A 22,626-nucleotide genomic window follows, 5' to 3' on the forward strand; every position below is an offset into this window, starting at 1 on the left:
CATAATGTGAAAATTTCAAGATTGTTCAAAAAAATTAGAAAAAGCGAAGAGTTTTGTATAATATCTCTTTAAAATGAAAAAAAAATCCACTAAGCGTGCTTTTATCGAATTTTATTTTTTCTATGTTTTTTAAATATAATGTTTTATTTTCAGGTTTTTGTTCAAAGCTGTGTAAATATTTCAACAATTAACGACACATTATTTATACGATTTTGGAAGCGTTCTTGAAAATACAAATGATAAAAACTATAATTTTCTGGCGGTAACAACGTTCCGCTTGTTATTCTCCTGTTAAATTTTGAAATTTACTTAATTAAGCAGCGCGAGTCTGCAAATGTTTTAAGTTTCGGAAACATGTCGCACTGTTCTAGACTCACCGCCCATCTCGCAGCTTGTTTAATTTAATCTGATTTAATTAAACTTTATTCAATATAACGTTATGTCACTTTCAGTCCTAGTTAGAACTTTCTGTGAAATGGAACCATCTTGTATCTACTTTCACGGTTTTTTAATTAATATTTTTTCTATTAAAGTATATCTATATCACTGTGTATGTGTAATGATGAGATATTAACGAAAGACTTTCGATATTTCCTTATGTGTTTGATAACTCGCGTGTTTATAGGACTATTTGACGTCAAGGTAACTTTGTTTCGTTGGTACCGATTCTAATATTGAGATCGAAAAAAAACCTAATTCTAGTTTTATTAACAAAAATGTAAATTTATCTTTGTTCTCCAACCGATTCATTCGGTCGTCCATCTGTTTCTGCTGAGAAATAATATGTATACATATATATAATTCTATGGTTTATATAAAGAGTATCATATGTTATATGTATTAACTTTGCGACACCAACTTTATGAGGTACTTAGTAGTAGACAAAGTTTTTGTTGACAAACTTTTCTATTAAATATATGAACTAAAGCTTTATACGCACAAAACTCATTCTGATTGTATACAATGTCGTGCAGACATCTCGAAGAAAAAACCACGTGTTCAATGGATTATTACGATTTACTTAAATAATTTTTATTATGGACTATTTGACAAGAATAGATTATACTCAAACGATTTTCCAGCTTATCGAGCACGTCTTTCGAAACAACGGTAAAATTCGGTTAGTTTTTCATTTTCTGAATTCTACATTTGTGTGCTTTCACCGGAAGCCCGATATATATGCAAATAGTATTCGCAATAAAAATACGCGCCTGTGGAAATCGAGAATTGCATTATACTTCATAATTAAGATTTTTCGATTCCGCAAACACAAACTATAACGTTATTCTATCGAAAAGTTTTTAGAATTATTTTGATAGAAAAAAAGATTTGTTTATTATATTTTTATTATATAGATATTTTTAAATAGAATATGTTGCGCGTATGTTTTTGCGGGCAATGTTGCAATATATTTGTTTGCTGACAAAAAATACAAATATATTGTTTTTTACCGCAAGTAAAATCATAACTCGAGTATTTTTTTAAATATATTGTGTATCAAACTTGAATTATATAATATTTTTAATATACAAGATATTGCGTATAATCCGCAATAATGTCATATATTTATAAAATATTTTGTGTTTCAATATTTTCAACGCAAATTTCAAATAATTTAATCTTTTCTCAAACTAACATAAAAGACACAATATATATCAAAATATTACTTGATTTCACAGCAGCATATAAATAAAATAAATACTTTTGGCAGTATGTGTTGTATGTGCGCGCGCGCGTGTGTGTGTACACGCACACACTTATATATATATATATATATATATATATATATATATATATAACAATGAGTTTTTATGTACAAAATTCTTGTAAAAGTTTTATAAAATTAAAATTTTTTAGTTTAATTCAGAAATAGCAATCTTTAATACATATTTAGATTATAATATATGTTATTATGAAAATACTTTGAAATAAATATGAACATTCAGTGTGTATTTTATATTCAAAGTAGTAGGTAAGAAAAATATAAGAGATATATAAGTAAGGATAATGTGCTCGATAATTCTTTTTTTTTTTCACCAATACTTTACATATGGATATTATATGGATAGTTATTTTATTCAATTTTTGGACTTTGAGTTCTTTATCGCACACGAAAGGCGAAGAATGTATAATGAGACCGCCGTTCGCTTGTACAAAAGTGAAATTCTCGCACGTTTGTGCCGTTGGCGTTTATTACACACTTTCCAACCATTAATCACTGCGTGATTGACAGAGACTAATACAGCCATTTAGCCGACGCATAGTTGCGTCGGAGGAAAACACACGCGACGAGAGACCCAAAAGTTAACTCATTCTAAAATACGATGTGTTTTATCGATTACATACACACCGTTATAAGAAATTGGACTTGCGTAATTTTTGCTAGTATACGATATTTCAGTTACATCTTTTTTTACATAGAAGAGAGAGAAACAATATTATATTATGTATTATACTTTTTTATTGAAGCTCACTTTCGCATTTTAGCGCCGCAGTAACGTACGTGAGTACGTGTAACAAAATAAATTTCTTGTTTAATTCTCGTTCGCAGAAATGCATAAAATGTTTAACGAGTCTATTTACTCCGCTGAAATAAAGCGGCAATGTGTGTGTGTGTGTGTTGCCGTAATTTATTATTCAACAAACATTTAATTACGCAACATGTATAAAACGTTCTTTCCTTTCTCTCCCCGCCGCGTTTTTATTGATACACTGTGCACACATGACGAACTTTTATAAACAGTAAATTATTATTCGGTATCTATAAAGTTAAAATAATTAATTTCAAGGTTTTCTTTATCACAATACACGTAGATATAGCAATGCGTACACGCCGTCGCCACATGTCCGGCTCTTTGTTTTTCGGAGACTCCAAGCCAATATACGCGTACTGTCGTGATTAGCAACTACAAAATCAACATCGCATCGCCTGATAATAGCACTTGCATATTCTCCAAAATTGAAATTGATTACGTAATTAATTTCAGTTTTGATTGCCGCGCGAGTATCAGTGCATCTTGCTGCAGCAAAATAATCAGTTTCTTCACCTCTGTGAAGAAACTGAAATCAACAGAGGTACGTACCTATGTGTGCATCTGAAACGATAAATTTATTCCGCGAGAAAGAAAGGATTTTTTTCTTTCACACACGACATCTGTTTTATGCCAGACTGAAATAGAAAAGCGCACACAACAGGGAACCGCACTTCTTCTTGCGCAATGTAAATCTCGATACTCGCTCCACTGCCGTGTAGACTGTCGTACGTATGTATGTAGACGCGACAAAGATGGCGGATGTAAACGTAATTACGATGACGTTCTTGTGGAATTAACACGCAGAAAATATGACAGTTAATCAAACTAATGGCTATTCCTTTCCTCTAGGTCGGCGCGTCCACGGGACACACTCGTGTCTTCCGCTTCCGGGAGATTGAAAATCGCACTCCGCTTGATTACCGAACTAATAATTGACGATCCGAACGACGAACCGGACTGCGGCGCTAGTACTTTAACGCAATTTCTCGGTTTCCTGGTTTCAACGCGCGCGCTCGTGTTGCGTGTATCATAGTCTGTGTTGGTCGTCACTTTTTATGCAACCAAATAGCAGCGACAAGAACGTATAATTATCTTTTTAAAAAAGAAGAATCTGTAAACAAAATGTTGTTCCCAAAACACAAATTTACCAAAGTAATGTTCCATTTCAAAATGTTCTAACACATTTTCCTCGAGTGATTAATAATGTGCCAGGCGACCGATGGGTTGTATCATTAAATGTGTTTATCATTTATCACAATAATAATAGTCATGTCTCCATTTTCTACCTTCTATCGTAGAGGATAAATGTAGACACATTATTATACTCGTCGCTCGCCTCGGACAGTATATTTGCAGGCTTAGAGGAAATTGAGGTAGAATCAGACATGAATCATAATGAAGTTCCTGATTTTCTTGTTGCAGACCGAGTGTAATATCATACTTGCGTTAAAGCTAAAATTGTGCGCATTTCGCGCGAGCAATTCGTGAGAGAGAGAAAGAGAGAAAATTCGTTTCTAGAATAACAAAAACGATGGAGTATCTACTTCTCTTTTTCTCTCTTGTGCGACATACATAAAATCAAATGTAACAATATTGCAGGCACAAGTGTGACTTACGCAGCGCTAAATTCTTGTTTCTGAAAAGCCAATGATAACAATAACAAATTTCAAGTTGTTACGCGCGGTCGTTGTGAAAGGGTTTCACGAAAACATTTACGCGATGTGACAATATTTGCAAAACGAGATACACACATATGTGCATCGCGCGGTGAATTTTGTAAAAATATTTTCGCGAAGAGATCAACGCACGCTTCACGTGAAAATGTAAAGATGTTGCTCTCTTTCTCTCTCTCTCTCTCTCTCTCTCTCTCTCTCTCTCTCTCTCTCTCTGTCTCTCTCTTCGAGAGCGACAATCGCCCCGAGCGATTTAGCGTTGCATCGAGCGTCAACAAAATTTTTGCTCATCTCTCACTCGTACACGAAACGCAGCGAGATGTGTTTCGCGCTCAATCTCACGTAAAATCCGAAATAATTTTAAGACATTGAGTATTTGAGATGAGCGGCACACGAAATTCCGGATTGTGTGATCGAGGATTATTTTTTAATCCGAAAATATTATCGTCATTCGTTCGCTACGGTCGTCCATCCTGCTGTTCGTTCGCCAAATTGAAACGATTTTGTGCTCTCGCGAGCGACGCTTCGGTCGCTCTCATTCATGAAACATCTTCTCCAGATTGTACGATGCCTTTGGCACCGTTTATCTGTCGGCAGCGATTCATGCGTGCACTGATAAACGCCTATATAAAAATGTTGTTATTCCTGAAAATCTTTCTTACATCTTCGAGATAATAGAATATTTGTTCGATTTCGTTAAATTCGAAAGATTTATGAGATAGAGAGAAACTCGCTTTGTTTCGGCGAGAACGCGGCGAGTTCGTTTGTTAGAAATATTTTGCGCCAAATGATTTTCTTCGTGGTGTATTATTTGGCATATTGCAACAGAATGGAGAGATGCACAAAGGTGAGAGACCAAGTTGAGGAGCCTTTGATCCTCTCGCAGGGTTAGCTTTGGCCAAGTATGCATTATGCAGACGCGATTCCTCATTTCAAAGCGTGCACGAAAATGACGTTACAATTTCGAGTCGAGCCCGAAACGCTGGAAACGCTAAAACTTTATAATGGCGAAACGCACAACCCAAGCTTTGTTGTCTTTCGGCGTACAGTAGACAATTATTTATGATTTATATACGTACTTCTTGTAAATGTGCATTAAAAACTTTACCCCTTTGGAACTTGGACAATTGTTTATATCGTTCGTAATAAATATTTATTGTCGTTTACAGTTATTGGCGAAAGAAAATCTCGGTATAAGAGCATGCTCTCTCTAATAAATACATTTTGACTCGAAAGCGATTCCCGCTATTTAACGTCTTCTCGAGGAAAGAAATCGCGTCGCGCTCTCGGCGTTCTCCACTTCTTTTCTCTCCTTTAAACGATACAGAACGCCGAGGTATCTTCTGTGAGCACGAGGGTTTCTCGCGATGCTCGAAGGTGGAAAATAATCCGGCACGCCAGCGACAGCGATAGGAGAGAGAGAGAGAGAGGCAGACAGAGAGAGATGGAGAAGAATGGGAGGGATAGTAAAGAGGGAAGCAAACTGCTGGGAAAGAAAAGAGGAAGCTCGACGTGAAATCTTTCAAGATTTTTGCGCGTCTTTTTTCCGTTTTTCTGTTCTTGTAACCCTTCTTTTTCTTCTCGTATCACGAGCGTGCAACCTTTCCCTGTCTCTTTCTCTGTCCTTTTCTTTCTTCCAATCTCTTCGCGCTATCTTCCTCGGCCTGCATCTGTCTCGCCGACCTCTCAGCAACTCTCGTCTAGCGCGTTCCAGATTTTAGCTCTAAGTGGAAGACTCGCGAGATTTTACTGTTGCGTTTCGAGGCGCCGAAGTGACATTTTTCCTTATAGTATACATTTTTTATACAACAATGAAGTATGACGTGTGTCGCTTGTCGAATTGTTCAAATTTTGAGACCATAATCCGTATTACACGCCATAAGCGGCTCGATAAAATCATTAACCGATGCTGTTTGACCGAAATCTGACGGCGAATTACGCATTTACACCAATTGCGGATAAAGGACAGATTAGGATCTTAGAGATTTCCTAGTTGGCTACTATCACACGCCAAAGCTATATTATTGTATCAATCGAGAGTAATCGAGAATAATTAAGCACATTCTCTGCGTCAATCGAGATTTTCATTTTACATTTGGATTTTTTTAATGAGAAATAATAATATACGCAGATAACAGATCTTCCCGGACAATAGTTTCGCCGATCGATACTAGATGGAATCTTTGCTCCTACGATTTATGCAGAGAAGTTGAACCATTATCGAGAAGGAACTTCACAGATTTTATAGTAATGACGATCGCGAAAATCGATGAACCTCGAATGTATAAACCACGTCAGTGCTCGCTGTTGTTAGTAACGCGGAAGAGAACCTAATTGTAGCGCGATTCAATTCAGAATTTATAATCGAGTATTAAATGCTCCTCATAGATCTCTTCTCGTTTCCGTTTCAAGTCGCGCGCGTGCACATAGTTGTGTCAAAGATATAATTGCAAATGAAATTGATATCATCGGCTATAAAGTAACCGTGTATAACATCTATTTCTAGACATAAAAAGAAGTTCCATTAAAATTATATGTTAAATTCGGGCAATCTCGAATTCGAATAAAGTAATACTGAAAAACATGATAAAATTTCATCACTATTCAGAGAAAATTCCAACATTCTCTACCTAGAGTGCGAGAAAAGAGAAAAGAATATGTGCGACACATCAAAAGACAAACTGCCGCCGTGTAAGTTATGAAAATGAAATTTTCCAAGCTGAATACGACCGCCTCGCCCGCACGCTGGGTCAGCGTGAAAGTGATTTTGAAGTCCTTCTCGCGTTCGCAGAAGTCTGCTCGAGCAGATGGCGGGAATATTTTTCGTTATCTAACTCGAGTGCCTCCTTCGTATATGTATATATTCTTCCATTCTTTCTTAGCTTCTCCCTTTTTTCTTTCTTTTTTTCCTCTTTCATCTGCATCGTCTCTCGCTCTCGATCGCGCTGTCATATGCGCCAGTAACATCGAAAAGGATTTTGCTCACGTTCTCTCGAATCGCGGGATCTTCGCTCGAATATTAAATGTCAAATATGCATTTAAGATAAGGAGAAAAGTGTTTGGATTTACCACTCGTATGGATGATGGTTAAGATTTGGAGGTCAGATGTAAATCAAAAGAATAGAGTAAGTAAGTCTGAATTTTGAAAAACTAAAGAACTTATTCAAAAATAGTAGTAAAGTGCTCCAAGTACAAAAACAATAGTATTAGTCATCGCATTGAACATTTTATTACTTGCTCGGCTTCGATAAAATATCGATATCTGAGCTTTTAAGCTAACGGATAAAACATTTATTTATTTAAAGCGTCTGTTTCCGGATTTGTCTCGGATTAGTATGCAGCCGCATGCAAGACGTGCATCGGATTAGAGCGGAATATCATCGATAGCGTCGCATATTATTGTCGGAAATGTAGGCGCTTGTGGGAAAGGGGGAATCGATATTAGACGCGGGCAGTGGCGGTGTGAAAGGCGAGTTACAGACTTGCACACCTGTTGGCACAGCGAGTTCCAGATGCACGGAATATCAATTAGTGGGCTAAGGATGATCTTGAGTTATGAATATTTCAGAGGCTCTCTCTCTCTCTCTCTCTCTCTCTCTCTCTCTCTCTCTCTCTCTCTCTTCTCTTCTCTTCTCTTGTGCGCGTGGAAGATGTTGTCTCTTTAACGCAAATCTCGCGGATACTTTGTATAAATTCAGGAATAGACCGTGCTGTCACGCATCTAAATTCAGTGTCCCGCTTTTCTTCTGACAAACAATTTGCATCCGCGTTCGTATTGACGCGTTTGACATGTGCGACGACCTGTCGATCGCCACGTGACTGTAAAACGAAAAACCATTTTTTCCGGAGATTTATTTGTGCAATATAAAAAAAATTAACAAAAAAATAGATTTGTCAATTTTATATATTAACTAAATAAAAAACTTCAAAAAAACCTGGGATGTAAGAGAAAGTTTCTTCTGAAATATTAAATCGTCGAATTACATAAAAGAAATTACACTGTTTACGTGTTAGCGTGAAAATTCTTCGTCTTTCAAAGCGCTCAAATTCTTTTGGTAGAATCTTGGCGAGAAAATTGCAAAAATCTCAGCAGCTGAATATGTGCCACATTTCAGAAGCCTTTTGGCTTTTTTTGTGCTCTCTTTCTTAGCCAGTCATGTCTAAGGACGGATACAAAACGACGTTTGGTCTCGCGACGGCAACGGAAAATAAGAAAATCGCGCCTGAGAGAGTCGTACATCTGTTTTCCACTTTGCATAATATTTCCCACCGACAACGATTTCTCCGCATTTACCATCCTCTAGTCTATCTTTACACGCCTTTTACAACAAAGATCTTCGAGACGGTCAACTATCTCGTTGATCGTCGATGGAAGACGATTTTGCGTTTTTTCAAAAATACAGTTCTCTCTTGTGCCATCTTGTCATCAATCTTTAGTGTGTGTGTGAACACAAGTGTAATAATAAAATAAAAACTTTTTATCCTAAGTTTTGCTGTAAGCAAAATAATTTTAGCGCTTAACAAAATTCACAGTTGCAATAATACAAGCCTATAAAAAAAAAAATGTTTTGAACTCGAAATGAGAAACATGTTTTCTTACGTATTTTGAGGTGCTGAATCCAAATCTGAAGTCAAAATAGGGAGGTTTCCCAGATCAATCTTCTTTAAATTGCGTTTAATCATCAGAAAATCCTGGAAACCAGGGAAAAGCATTCAGATAATCTCGTTAGGATGTTGAGCCTATTAAGGAGATGAAGAGACGATATCAAGGACGATGGGACATAAATATGATGGCGGACTTTTCTGCTGGACGTTAAGGAGAGATATAACTCCAAAAAAAAACAAACGTAAAAGAAATTCCTTACGCAGATCTTTCGAAGATAAAAGAGTACGTAAACGAGCAAAACATTAAATAAACTACTTAAGTAACAAATAAAGTTCGAGTTAAGTGGTTTACTTGACGACAAAAGGCCCACTTTATCGTCTGCCTCTGGTGTAGCTGGCTAAGGGGAACTTGATTTACTTGACAACGAAAATCCCACTCGATCGCCTGTTTTGGTTGTAACTGGCTTGGGATACCTAGTTTACTTGAAAATAGAAGGCTTACTTGTTCGCCTGTCTCCGGTGTAGTGATCTTGGATATGTGGTTTACTTGACAACGAAAGGATCATCCTAACGAGATTATCTGAATGCTTTTCCCTGGTTTCCAGGATTTTCTGATGATTAAACGCAATTTAAAGAAGATCGATCTAGCAAACCCTCTATTTTGACTTCAGATTTGGATTCAGCACCTCAAAATAAATACGTAAGAAAACATGTTTCTCATTTCGAGTTCAGAACATTTTTTTTGTAGGCTGTGTAATTATTTAACTTGATGTGCGTTCTTTCTTTTTTGTGTGTTACTCAATAACTTTTTTTCAAAAAGAAGTACACTGTGTGTGTGTGTGTGTGTGTGTGTATTAACCTAGGTATTGTAAAGTATAGACCTAAATAGAAGACATGCAATGGCAATGCCACAAACGGCACACATACAAAGTAACTGTAAATATTAGAGATGTAGAAGATAATTCAAAACGATTTTGCACAGACTGAGTATTTCATCACCGAACTGCCACGAAAACTTAAAAATGACGAATTTTGAGCTGCGTTACTTTCCTGCGAGCAGAGAGAAAGAGGGAGAGAGAGTGAGAGAAGGTTGCAGGCTTTAAAGGATTTAATGGATTTTGCCGAGTACGCTTCGAGGGTCATAAATGCGCGGGCCGATTTATTGTTGCTTCGAGATTAGATTCCGCCGGATGAGCTTTATCGCTATTGTTTTACGACTTTTCTCCGGTGTTGCAGTATGTCGCACGTACTCGGATCGCGGACGGATGTATGAGATGATTTATGCGCGAATGAGCTTGCGTGTATATAGTATATACGAATTCGCTCGCGCGCCACCGCTATAAAATGCACGCGAGGTTTATTTGTGCGTTTTGCAACACGCTCGTGGTAACAACCGTTTATTATAGTTACAACGCGCGCGAACATGATGACGACACCCGTTTTTCCCTCGTTTATTATGACAAACGGAAGAAACGGAGGCTTTAATTACACGTACGACGCGAATCGATATCTCGTTAATTTTGATGTGAACAAGTATTTATTGCATGAATATTAACACGCCGCATAATAATATAAAATCTGTTAAGAAATTGTCTAGTTATGTACAAAACCTTTGATATTTCTATATCCAAAAAGAATTGCTGAGATTTTGATAAAATTATTGTCAATAATAAGAGAATAAGTAAAAACCAAAGTCAATCAATCAAATAAAATCTTCAGTTTGAAAAAAGTATGCATATCGAGACTTTTATTTATTCATTTTGTTACGAGGCAAGGTGTGAAAAATGTCTCACCGCAACGTAAACCACACTGCTCTTCGTCTATATTTCCTCGAGTCTGTGGGAAACGCGAAGTGTGTACAAAGAGTCTTCCGACAAATCAGCAAAATCCGATGGATGAAATAGTATCTAACGGTGCGGATTAAAACGAGACGCTTGTTCGAAACGTAAAAAGTTTACGCAACGGCAAAATACGAGACGGAGATCGGGATTAGCGATTTAGTGGGACGAATCGCGGCATACGTAAACAAAACTGCGCGAGAGAGGTGCGGCAATGCGAAAAGCTGCTCGAGCGTGTCTACGTGTCAGCGAAAGGGGAAAAAATCTGACAGCATAGGTACTTTACGAGCTGATCCGCGCGCGCATGGTTGGTTGGTCTGTTGCAGCGCGTAAATTTTCCTCTGAATATACGGCATGTCCAGCAACTTTATGTCAGAACTTTGTGATCCCTTACCTGAAGTGATATCGAGTTAAAATGTTATGTGTACACGGGATTTAATGCTCATCTGCAATGCGCATTCATTATAACCGAAAATTTCTCGGTAAACATGTTTTCTTGGTCGAATGGTTAAATAAAGAAAATCGTCAGGATCAAGATACATCTATCAGTATAATTTGCATTTTATAATAAACAGCAAAAAAATTATCTTTTTTAAGGGCAATATATCTGAAATTATATGATGATTGTGTGTGTGTGCGTGAAAAGAGTAAATATTTTACGAGATTTTATTTGATATTTGTTTTGGTTTTTCTTTTATTTTTGTTATAGTATTTGTAAATAAAAGAAAAATAAGGCGAAAAAGTTGATAATAAGCCAATTTTATTTCGCTAATCAGTGTTGAAGAAAGAGAGCTACGCACTTTTGTATAATACAAAGTAGATAACAGCGGGATTTTATCAGAATAAATATTTGAGAAAATTGGAGGATGAAAAAGAATCGCGAGAGTGGCGGCCTGGCACTTTAAAAGGTTGAAATCCCGGAGGCTATAACCCATTCAGTCCAATGGTTAAGGCAGCTCTGGGGATAGTTATGAAGAAGTTCCCGCGCCGCCGCCGTGCCGCGCCGTCTCGAGTTTTGCTCTTCCGTTCGCCTTACGTACGATGTAATCGTATTACATTCATTCTCTGCTCCGTGTCTGAAATATGCTGTCGGTCGTGAATTTAAAGTTACAAATGGAAATCTCCCGAACACCGCGGCTCTGAGGACAGCGACAGGAACAAAGGGCGGGTGATCTCGTTAAACTCTTCGCGGAAAAGAAACTTTTCCGGTGCGAGGCATTTTGCGTTTTTGCTGCTGATGTTCTTTTTCGGAAACTTGCTGAAACTCTTTTCAACTTTCATGATTCTCATATGCTAACTGAAAATAGATGCTTCTTGCACAAATTGTTTATGCTATTTTCAAAACTCTACATCATAATTCCTTAGATGCTTGTGTTTTTTACATTAATTTTTGAGTTTTTTTATTTTTTGGCACTTGTGATCTCATAATCTCCGATCTTTGTTATTATACGTCCATATCTATTCCGGAGTGACTATGAAACGTCTTGCCGGAAGAACAACGAGTTCTCAAGATCTCGAGAGAGGATGTTCCCGCCAAAGAAAGACTAGTTACTACCACGTTCCCTAGTTACCATACATTGCGTCTTCGGACAGCCTTGGGGTAAAACTACCTTTCTCCTTCGCTTCGTGAGGCAAGTTTCGAGGGATACGAAGTACGGTACGCCCTTGGCAAGCAAAGTTCAATTGGATAGCTCCGGTGAGTAATCGACGGTATCGATAGGTATCCCGGATCACAGAGCGGGAAGCGCATGTTAGACAATCTCGACACGAGTAACATGACGTCTCTCGGTAACTTATCCTCGTATCGACATGCGGCGGTTCAATCCGAATAGGCTTACTTCCCCCTCTCTTCTCTATCTCCCCGCGATTAATGATCCGATCAAAGTCGTATATGTACGTGTCACGCGAAAAGTGAGTCTTACAACTCGAATACGGGATTGCGGCGAATCCGATTTCAACTTCTCCGGTATATAATAATTATTCGTGCTCGCTATATTGCACACCGCAATTTTTTATCACATCTTCGAGAGAAAACTTTAATTTTCAATTAATTTTAATTTTTTTGTTTTTTTTTTTGTGTTGCATTTATTTTATTATATGTAAATACGCGATCGTATGGTATTTTTCACAATCATCGTACATGCGTTTTCGGACAGAACAAACGTGTTTTTTGCACGCCCGCGCACACGTAACGCCGCGATATCGAACGACGTGAATAAGAACAGGATACGAGATAAAAACTTTATTACGAGGCGGCGCGTAAGCGTTTTGCGCGGCTTACACGTGTGCGCTAGCTATACGCTCGCTCATGCCGCCTGAACGCGAATGTACGATTAATTAAATTGCATTTTGCCCACGGATTTCGCGTTGCTGGCGCGTGACCCGAGTGCGGAATGTCGCGTTCCGGCAAAGTTCCCGATGGCAAACAATTAGTCGATCCACGCGCGAAGAAAATCCATCACTATACGCAAAGTACGCGAGATAAGATTTCATGTGCATGTATGCGCAAACGCCATTAACTTGAAATAAAATAAAGTAAGTAATGTTTGGATGTGTCTTTCGAGAAAGAAAAATTAATTTTCTCAATTAACAGATGTTTACAATTTTCTAAAGACACGAAAGGTTGCTCGATTTAATTTGCACCTAGATGCCTTTGTGTAACGTTCTACATGGAAGTCTATAAATAACGCGCGCGCGCGCACACACACACACACACATAATATGTCTACATTAATTATCCGTTGTAACCCGTAATTAAATAACCGCACGGTGTTGTAATTGTTTAGCATATTTAATAGCTTATGCACGCATGCATCACGCATCGCGACCAAGACTAATAGTTCAAATTGCGTTTAGTGCAAGTTAATCCTTTGGAAATGTGTCGCAACGCATTATTCTGAAACGTATGTCGACGCGAAACGCATCGGTTGTTTACAGAATCAAGCGCATGCGAGCGCGCGGGATGTAATCAATTTACACCAATTTCATTATCTCCCACTACTCCGCGGCAAATTAATTATTTGCGATATCGATTTAATTGGGCCGCGATAAAATCGTCGATTAATTTATGAGCTCGGAATACACCTTGGCAGCGCGTGCGCGTTCGCGGTTGAAATTGCGGAAAAGAGAGATCACACGACAACATTGAGAGTAATGCCTAACTAACCTAACACCGGCGTTTTACAAAGTTTGTCTGGAACTCGCGAAAAGATACACATACCGGCCGTTAGTTCGAGAACGTTATGCCTTCCGCCGGAAAGATCAGTAAATTAGCAGAGTTTCCAAAGACAACATTAAAAGGAAAAGTTTTTATTTCAGACAAAGAACAAGTTGGTTTGCCTGGCGTCGCCGCTTATAATAAAGATATATATTTTTAATGTATGGCACTTCGATTCTTGCAAATATATTATATATTCCACAGAGACAATTATAATAACTAGAGAGAAATGAGAATCTCGGTACTGCTGCAATCTTAAACGACGGCATCAAAATGGAAGCGTTGAAACGATGCGCGAGAATACGATTCTCTTGATCGCGAGGATCGAGCAGTACAAACGATTGAAATTAAAAAAAAAAAAAAAAAGAGAAACAAAAAGGAAAACAGGAACATGTTGTTTTAGTTATTCTTTGACGTTACAGCCGATTTTACATACCAAACACAGAGAAAGAGAAACACGAGAAGAGAACGTCCGTGTAGTAAATACGCTAGTAAAGGCTTTATAGTCGGGAGAACATCTTCTGTCCGATGTGAAATGTTGCCCGGCGCGAAGTCACGTTTCGGAGTACCCTTTTGGTTCCGGATATACGTTGCCAGCTGCACTTCGCGAGACCACTTTATGTTGAGAGCGATTCATCATAATGCTCTTCCCCACCTCTCGAGCGGTGTCTTTATCGAACGAGCGCGTGTATACACTGTACATGTAGAGCATAGATATGATCCCTCTCCCCGTCACATCCTTTTTCACGCATGACGATACGCGCTCAAGTTACTCTCGTCCGATTTAAAATAGACGTGATATATCAGCGGGCTGTCTTCTCTTCCGGGCAGTCTCGGGAAAGCATGATCGTGCAAAAGCGCCTTTCCGAAAGCACGAACAAATCGAGAAGTACATTCCGCGCGTTTTCGTTTTCGAAATAAAAAAATAAGCATTTATTATCTAGTAAATAACTTGCAATTAGCAAAGCTATAATTATTGTAAACAAACGATATGATATATTTTTATATTAAATATTTATAATATTATAATTGTGTATATTGATGAAAACTTCATGTTTTCAAGTGTATTTATATTCAAATCAAAATAATTTTGTTGAGAGCAATGGAAGCATGCCGCTTATTATCACGTAACTAGCTCTTGGCGCATTTTCCGGCAATATCGGGTAGATTAATTATTTCAAAATAATGTCGCGTGGACGGAGAGTGTGTTATAATAAATTTAAATCGATGCTAATGACATTTCTTTGTGAATAATATTTAGATTTGAATGCAGCGTGGGACGCATTGCGTCATTCACGAGTTGACAGCGGAATCATGAAAACTTTGCGTGTATCGACAATAAAAGTCGTAATTTTTTCGAACGGTCAGAAAAAATTAATTAAAGACTAATTATTGACGCGCGCACATCTTAAGCCGTTCGTAAAATCCATTTCTTCGTCAGTTCCCATCTCAACTTGATACAAATGTTCAAAATCCTTTTTATCGCGTTTCCGCGGCAAAAGATACGTCACAATAGTTCGCTTATTTTATTTTATTTTATTTTTTTTTCTGGTCGTTGCCGTCGGTTTGAAATCGCGAGAAGAACTCGCGCCAATGAACGAGCTTGATGTGACTAAGCGGATGGGCATTGCGGAATAGGAAAGGAAGGATGGTTAATGAGCAGTAGAAAAACAAAGGATGTCGCGACGAGCGAGATGACCGTTTGTAAAACAAACCGTCATCGTTGTCGTCGAGCGCGCGCGAAGCAGTGGATGTTTTTAGCCGACGCGATGCAATGCGGCGTAAAGAGCCGGGATTGAATTTCCCGTGACGTGCCTGTTGTTTCGCGACTGACAAAAGTGGAATTTAAAACCGCGATCTATATATATGTATGTATGTATGTTTGTATGTATACATATATTGTATGTATATATATATATAGATATTTTTATTTTTTTGACTCGAGAAAGTCGTTCTGAGGATCTGGAGGTTTTCAACAATTCGTTGAAGTGAGAGAGAGAGAGAGAGAGAGAAAGAGAGAAATATTGATGAGAAGAGACGTAAAGTGCAAATTGAGCAAATTTTATTCGATTATAAGTTTTCGTGCGTTTATTTCTGCATAATGTTTTATGGAATAAATGCACGGGGACACACACACACATACACACGATCTGCTCGTGACAAATACCATCATCCGGCCGCGACACATCGCAAACAAGCTCTTATCACTTTCATATCACAGCGTGTGCTAATTAGTATTCAGTGACGCGGGCGTAATTAGCTTTTGATCCGTTTTGGATTTGCCGTAAATTTTATAATTAACATGCCATTTCATCATCTCGCTTGGAAACGTCGCGTTGTGTATTTAAAATAAAAATTTGCATGACATTTAATCTCGCGGCGAATGCATGTATCGTGCGAGAGATATAAGTTATATTGAGCGTATCTGGTCGCCTTGCACAGAAATCTTCGTCACAAAAAGATCGATCGGAAGCTTCGTGTTTTCTCTTCCGTCACACGCCAGATAGAACCATAATATACAGTGGCAGGGGCATCTGTGTTTAGTTTTCCGGAGCAGTTTCCGCGTCGATTACGGGACAAGACGAATTGGAGGCGCGACGCCGAGACATTTGTTTATTCCCGTACGAGACATCTATTCTCGTTTCCCCGTCGCGCGCGCGTCTCGCACAGCACGACGGAATTTCAAATCAGTCCATTTGGAGACCTCACGACGTCCCCGGAGTATCTCGCAGGAAGTGGCAAAGTTCAAACTCGTGTCCGACGGTATAACTAGTTTCCCTTTCGGAGATTGGATGACTTCTGCCCTCTTAGCGAGGCCGTGCCAATAATCTGCGTTCCGCCGACAACGACGGCGACGACTTTGCATCCCGTAACAATACTGAAAATGGACGCGTGACTTGACACATTAACGAAAGCCGATGAGATTGTGACATTGTATGTACAATACACGCGCGTGGGAATAAATTTTCATGCATCTTTGTGACAACTTGAAAATGTGGCGATTAAAGCAAAATATATTCTTTCAAATTTATAGTAATAAAAATCCAACTCTTTTCACATAATATTATATCGATTTTATATACTTTTATATACTTATTAACTTTTATTCGCCGAATGAGTAAGATCGCTCTTTCGCAAAGACGTCTTCCGCTGTGGCGTGCGAGTACGGTATACGACTCGCCTCTTATATCCAAATTGTTTCAGACGTATCGACTGTCTCGATATCGAATATACGGTACGTAGAGTTTGCCGCTGGCAGTTTTATGGCCGCACGCGCCCCGTCGTCCCGTAGCCGCGGCGGCGCAATGGTTCGCTCTCGTATTTCAAGACGAAACAACCCCGCACGACCTATTTCCAATTTTTAATGCGCCATAAAATGGCAGCCCTTATCTGAAATTGTTCTCTCCCCTTTCGCAACCGCGGCGTGAGCAGCGGGCGCAATGCGGGCGTCACGCCGACAATAACAATCGCGCAAAGAGTTCCCGTTATGTACGTTCAATCGAAAATTCATTGTCGAGTCCTTTTCGTGGTGAATTTAAAGACAATGTGCGATTAATTCGCGATATCTCTCTATTCGGTGCGCGATATTTGTATCAAATTTCTCCGCACAAATAGCATTCTCATTATATTTAGAAATGCGAAAGTGACGAAAAAGTACTTTGTCTAGTCGTTTTTGAGTCGTAGTTGAGTTATTCGATAAAGAAAATTATAATAATAACATGCCATATATACAACGTGTGTGTGCAATAACATTTCCAAGTGTAAACTTTAAGTATGCGTATAACAAATTTAGATATTGAACTTTTGTTCTAAAACAGTTCTTAAATATAAAATGGATTTTCAATTGCCGAAAAAAAAGATAAGTGAAGTGATGGAAACTTTGCAATCTTTTTGCGGGCTACGCCCTCCGAAGAGATTATGATCGATCGCTCGCCAATCGCTGTCGGGCGGCAGTGAAGCGACGTGCGCAATAATTTTAATGGCAAGCGTGGCGACGCAGAAACAAATTCCATTTGCTAACGGCGGTTGTGGCGTTGGGAAAACTTCCGTCGGTCGTGTGCCATTTCGATCCGAACCGTCCATTTCGAGTTATTATGATGGCAGCGTGTCCCCGATGTATTCGCGGTAAAGCAATTCTACGCACGCAATGGGCATGAACAATCGCACGTCAATGAACGCAAAAAAAGTCAAAACTGTTTTGCGTTATTTTTTTTCTTGTCCCTAACGACAGCGAATCGCAATCTGTAAACGTCATATCTTTGCGGAATACTATTGATATTGTAAATGTGTGTATATATATATATATATGTACATAATCTACTTTTTCATAAGATAATTTTTAGTGCCTGAATATAGAGATAGGAAAAACATTTCTTCTGAGGTTTGAAAATCGAGCAAAAAATTTATCATTGTTTCTCACGAACAAAATCTTTATGGAAAAATGATTTGTTCAAAAACATTTCGGTCATTTTTTCTTTTGCGCATACACTAGCTATCACGTAAAAAGACAAATAAACATCGACCCACTTTTTATTCACACTTTTAGGCAAAAATTTTATTTAAAATTGTGGCACATGGAAAGGTTTTAACAAGTAAGCCTTGATTTGCTTTTAAAAATTGTAGCTGGTATATATTTTTTTATATTTGCATTTCTCGTGAATATATGTGTATATATATATATATATATATATATGTACATATATTTGTAGTTCTTTACAATAAATTTATGTATTATATTAATTAACTAACCGAAGATATACGAATATAGCGAAGCGCTTTAAAAAACTACGGTTGAAAGCCGTTCGTTTCACCCTCGCGTACGTCACCGAGAGAATAACAAAGTGGCTTCCGTGAAAATCATTACCGACTTATTTCCGATGCGGCGCGGCTGCCATACGATTTCGTCTTTTCCTCGAGGGAGTGCGCAGCAAATTTGATCCAGGATTATTTTCTGCCCGCGCGCTCTACACGCACCAGCTGTCCCTCGATCAACTATTCGGACTTTTGTTTCAGCTACTTTCCAGCTGTGAATCCAAAAGTACTCTCGACGCGCTCGGATATATACTCCGTCGGGATAACGAGCGCGGACAAATTTGATCTGAAACTACGTTTTGATATGCAGAGAGCTCTGTGTTATACACTCGACAATGGCGCATTTAGTACTTCCATCAGGATTTTGTCTGTTTAATTCTGTTCGTAGTAATCACGAGCGAAAAGCCACGCGGAACGCTATACGCGTGTATTCACTGCCGCGAGTATTTTACGTATTTTGAAGAAAATTGTATGACTATTTTATGATATAGCTCTAATTAAAACTCGCGTTTTAATTAAGTTTATAATACGTATATTGTTATAATGAAATTACAGGGAAAAATCGTTTTTTAAAAGTCAGTTTATTTACATAGTTTTTACAAACTTTTACGCGCGCAAAAAAGAGAAAATTGTCTCGGTACTGTCAGTCAGTTTTCTGATAGACACTGGTAGAGTGGTCGCAAATAGAATTATAATGAAACTTGCAATTTCAAAAAATTGCAGTGTCAACTTTGCACTGGCCGTGTGCCGCACACATGGCCAATGTCGGCGTGTTGCGCAGTGGCGGCCATCACATAGCCGTCGGAACAGCATTAATTCTATTAAAACTTCGGCACTCTCATTCGGAGTTATTAATGGCAGTTTCAGTTGGTTTTACGGTTTTTCCACGACACACTTTTCTATCTTTTAATGCTATACTCATCGATTGAGATGGTCTTATGCTATGCATACGCAGCTATGCCATTTTCTATTTACTTTTTATTAACCGAAGTTAATTGTCATCGTGATTTAGAATTTTATATTAGAATCGTTGATATCTCAAAAGGCGTTTACATTGAAATTTTGAACAAACGATGTAGAAGAGCCCGAAATAAGCTACTAACGAAAAAGATAGTATCAGTTGCAAGCGATACTCTTAAGTGCTCATTCATTTAGTGGCCTGATTTCGACCTTCAGACAGTCGAGATTTATTGTGGTTTAATCCACCTGTCTGCGAGAAGAGAAAGAGAGAGAGAGAGAGAGTTAAATCTATCGGGCTAGATAAGGTTGTGCACTTCATCGATCTTGTTTCCGTTTCCGAAGAAGAAAAGCGCGGAAACCCGGAAAGGGATTTATCATAAAAATAAACAACGGATATATAAAAAAAAGAGAGAGTAGAGCATGATCTGCGTGGATTTCTATTCCATTCATTGCGTGTATTTACATCCAGAATAAATCTCGCTCGAGAAGGAAGCTGTCGGGACTCTTGAAAAACAGGTCAACGAGACGACGACCGGGATCTTTCCGCAAGTAGCGGTACAAATGGAAAAACGGAATCGAAGGGGCGTTGAAGGGGGCAACCTATTTCAATCAATAATCCCTTTTCTCTACCAACACGAAGTGGGATTTTATACAACCGTCGTTGAGCGGCGAAAGTCAACTTTGTAATCTCTGAAAGAAGAGAGCTGCCGAGCCGGTTCCGGATCGCCTCGGTAAATCTTCTTTGCTCTAGCGCATTCGAACGGAAATCCGGTCGAACTCGAAAAGTGAGAAAGGTCCACTCGATAAAGCTTCTCGTCATGGACCATCGCAAACTCACAGAAAGAAGAGAGGAGGTGCGAGCAGACAGCTCACGCGCACGCCGCCTGTGTCGGTCGACAGATTGGGCAACCTGGGAGAGCGGTTTAATTCGAACACTTTTCCTCGCATTCGCGCGCTCTCGACTCGTTTACCAGATACAAGAAACTCTGTGTAGAAAACCAACTATCAACTCTTTCGTAAACGACCTTTTCCTCGATGCCGTCTCGTTATAGCTTTGACTTTCCGCAATCCATCTTTTGTGACGTCACCGTCGCGCGCAGTTAAAATTTACATCCAAGAATATACTTTGATAAATGAAAGGTGGCCACGGACGTTTTAATTTATAAATCCAAAATGCGTACAAAATAACGTCTTACATGCAGTAATTAAAAAAATAATGTTAAATGGAATTTTTTTCAATAAGAAATTATTTCACACGCGCTGAGTATAAAAGTGTTCTACTTTAAATATGAAATAAATTATTTACAACACAGTTTTCAAGTTGGACTGTTTTTAATATTATTGACGCGCATAAGCTTTTGCGCGTGTCGCTATATATTATTCCTGGAGTACAATGTTACGTTGTTCTTTCGAGTTGCATTCTTTTGGGAACAATAATTTTTTCTCAGTTCGTGCTTTTTAAAATATTCAAACGTTCCAACGTGATAATAAAGAAATCAATGTCGAGCGTTGTTACACTTTTATTAAAACATCCTTTTTGTTGTATCTGTCATATAACATAGACTTCAGCCCTAATCTATCAATTAACACTAACATTACTTACTATAAGAAATAATTCAAAACAAACATTATTCACTAAAAAATAATTCAAAATTTCATAGTTGACTGACCGATGGCTTCATGTTCCTTGAAAAAGATTATGATGAGCCTAATATATATATATCCAATATATATTTTTATTAATCAACTCTTTTATTCTCTCGGGGAGTTTTGTTGTCGGAAAAATAACTCAGAAGAAAGAAATCAAATTGTGATAATAAATTTTTTTCTTTAATTAATGGGCACAAATCCAATCGATAGTATTACAGAACTTTAGAATAATAATATATGTATGTTTGCATTTTTGAATGAAGAATAAAACTACTTATAATACTAAAATTTTTCAGAGTTATGAAGAGAGTGGTTGAAATTTGAGCTTTTATTCGCACCCTCGAAGCGTCGCAACGCGCGCACAATGTGCACCGTAATTACGTTACGTTAATTAATCCGTCGTTCTCTTTGCTCCCTCTCAACTCTTCTTCTGCAGCGCCTCGACTCTCGCGCGTTCTTCCTTTTCCTTCTCCCTCGCCCAGCAAGCTCTTTTAATGCCGCGGAAAGTCCCGATGAAACGGAAATGAGTTACCTTACTTCCGTTTGTGGAAGATTTCACGGTGAATTTGCGAATCCCCGCGGCGTTTCGCTTCCCCACAACGGTCCAGACATTCGGCGCGATTCAGCAGTCTTGTTCAATCTTCCCTCCGCCGCGTACAGAAAGAGAGAGAGGGAGACAAGAAATTGTGAGAAAGAAGAAGATGGCGACGCTGAGAAGAATCCACTATTTTCCCTATCGTCGAATCTTTCGACGATTCGTGTTACTTGCGCCCGATTCCACCCGTCGACGCGCAAAGTCGAGCTTATCCGACACGGTCTCTCTCTCTCTCTCTCTCTTTCTCTCTCTGTATTCGTCGAGTTATCCCAATAAAATTGCAAAGCAAACGTTTACTTCATTCAAGCGTCTCTCTCTTCTCTTTCCTACTTCCTCCTTTTTTTCCTTCTCACGGTAGGCGTCGTCGTGAGAACAAATTCGTTCTTTAAGCAAAACTTCAAAATCTGTCGACTCCGATGTTTCGTCAGTAAACTACCTTTTCGTTCATAAACAATCAACATAAAATAATCTGCTTGTACGTTCCAAGTTACAACGACTTGCTCGTAATATATATCTTTTATGTTAATTTGTTTCGCTCTCCGCAAACATTTGTGCGTTAAATCACTTAGAAGAGAATATAATCTCCGCTTTTATTTCCCGCGTCTGTTTAATACGCAGAGGTTTTTTTACGCACGCACATCTCGCGCGTGTAATACGAGCAACACCAAATGCCTCCAACGATAACGACGACAGCTCGCAGGGATTTCAATTTTGCAAGCACTCAGTATAATGTCGGACGAAT

This window comes from Pseudomyrmex gracilis, unplaced genomic scaffold, assembly GCF_002006095.1.
Source record: "Pseudomyrmex gracilis isolate BER0280 unplaced genomic scaffold, ASM200609v1 scaffold_6, whole genome shotgun sequence".
Classification (NCBI taxonomy): Eukaryota; Metazoa; Arthropoda; class Insecta; order Hymenoptera; family Formicidae; genus Pseudomyrmex; species Pseudomyrmex gracilis.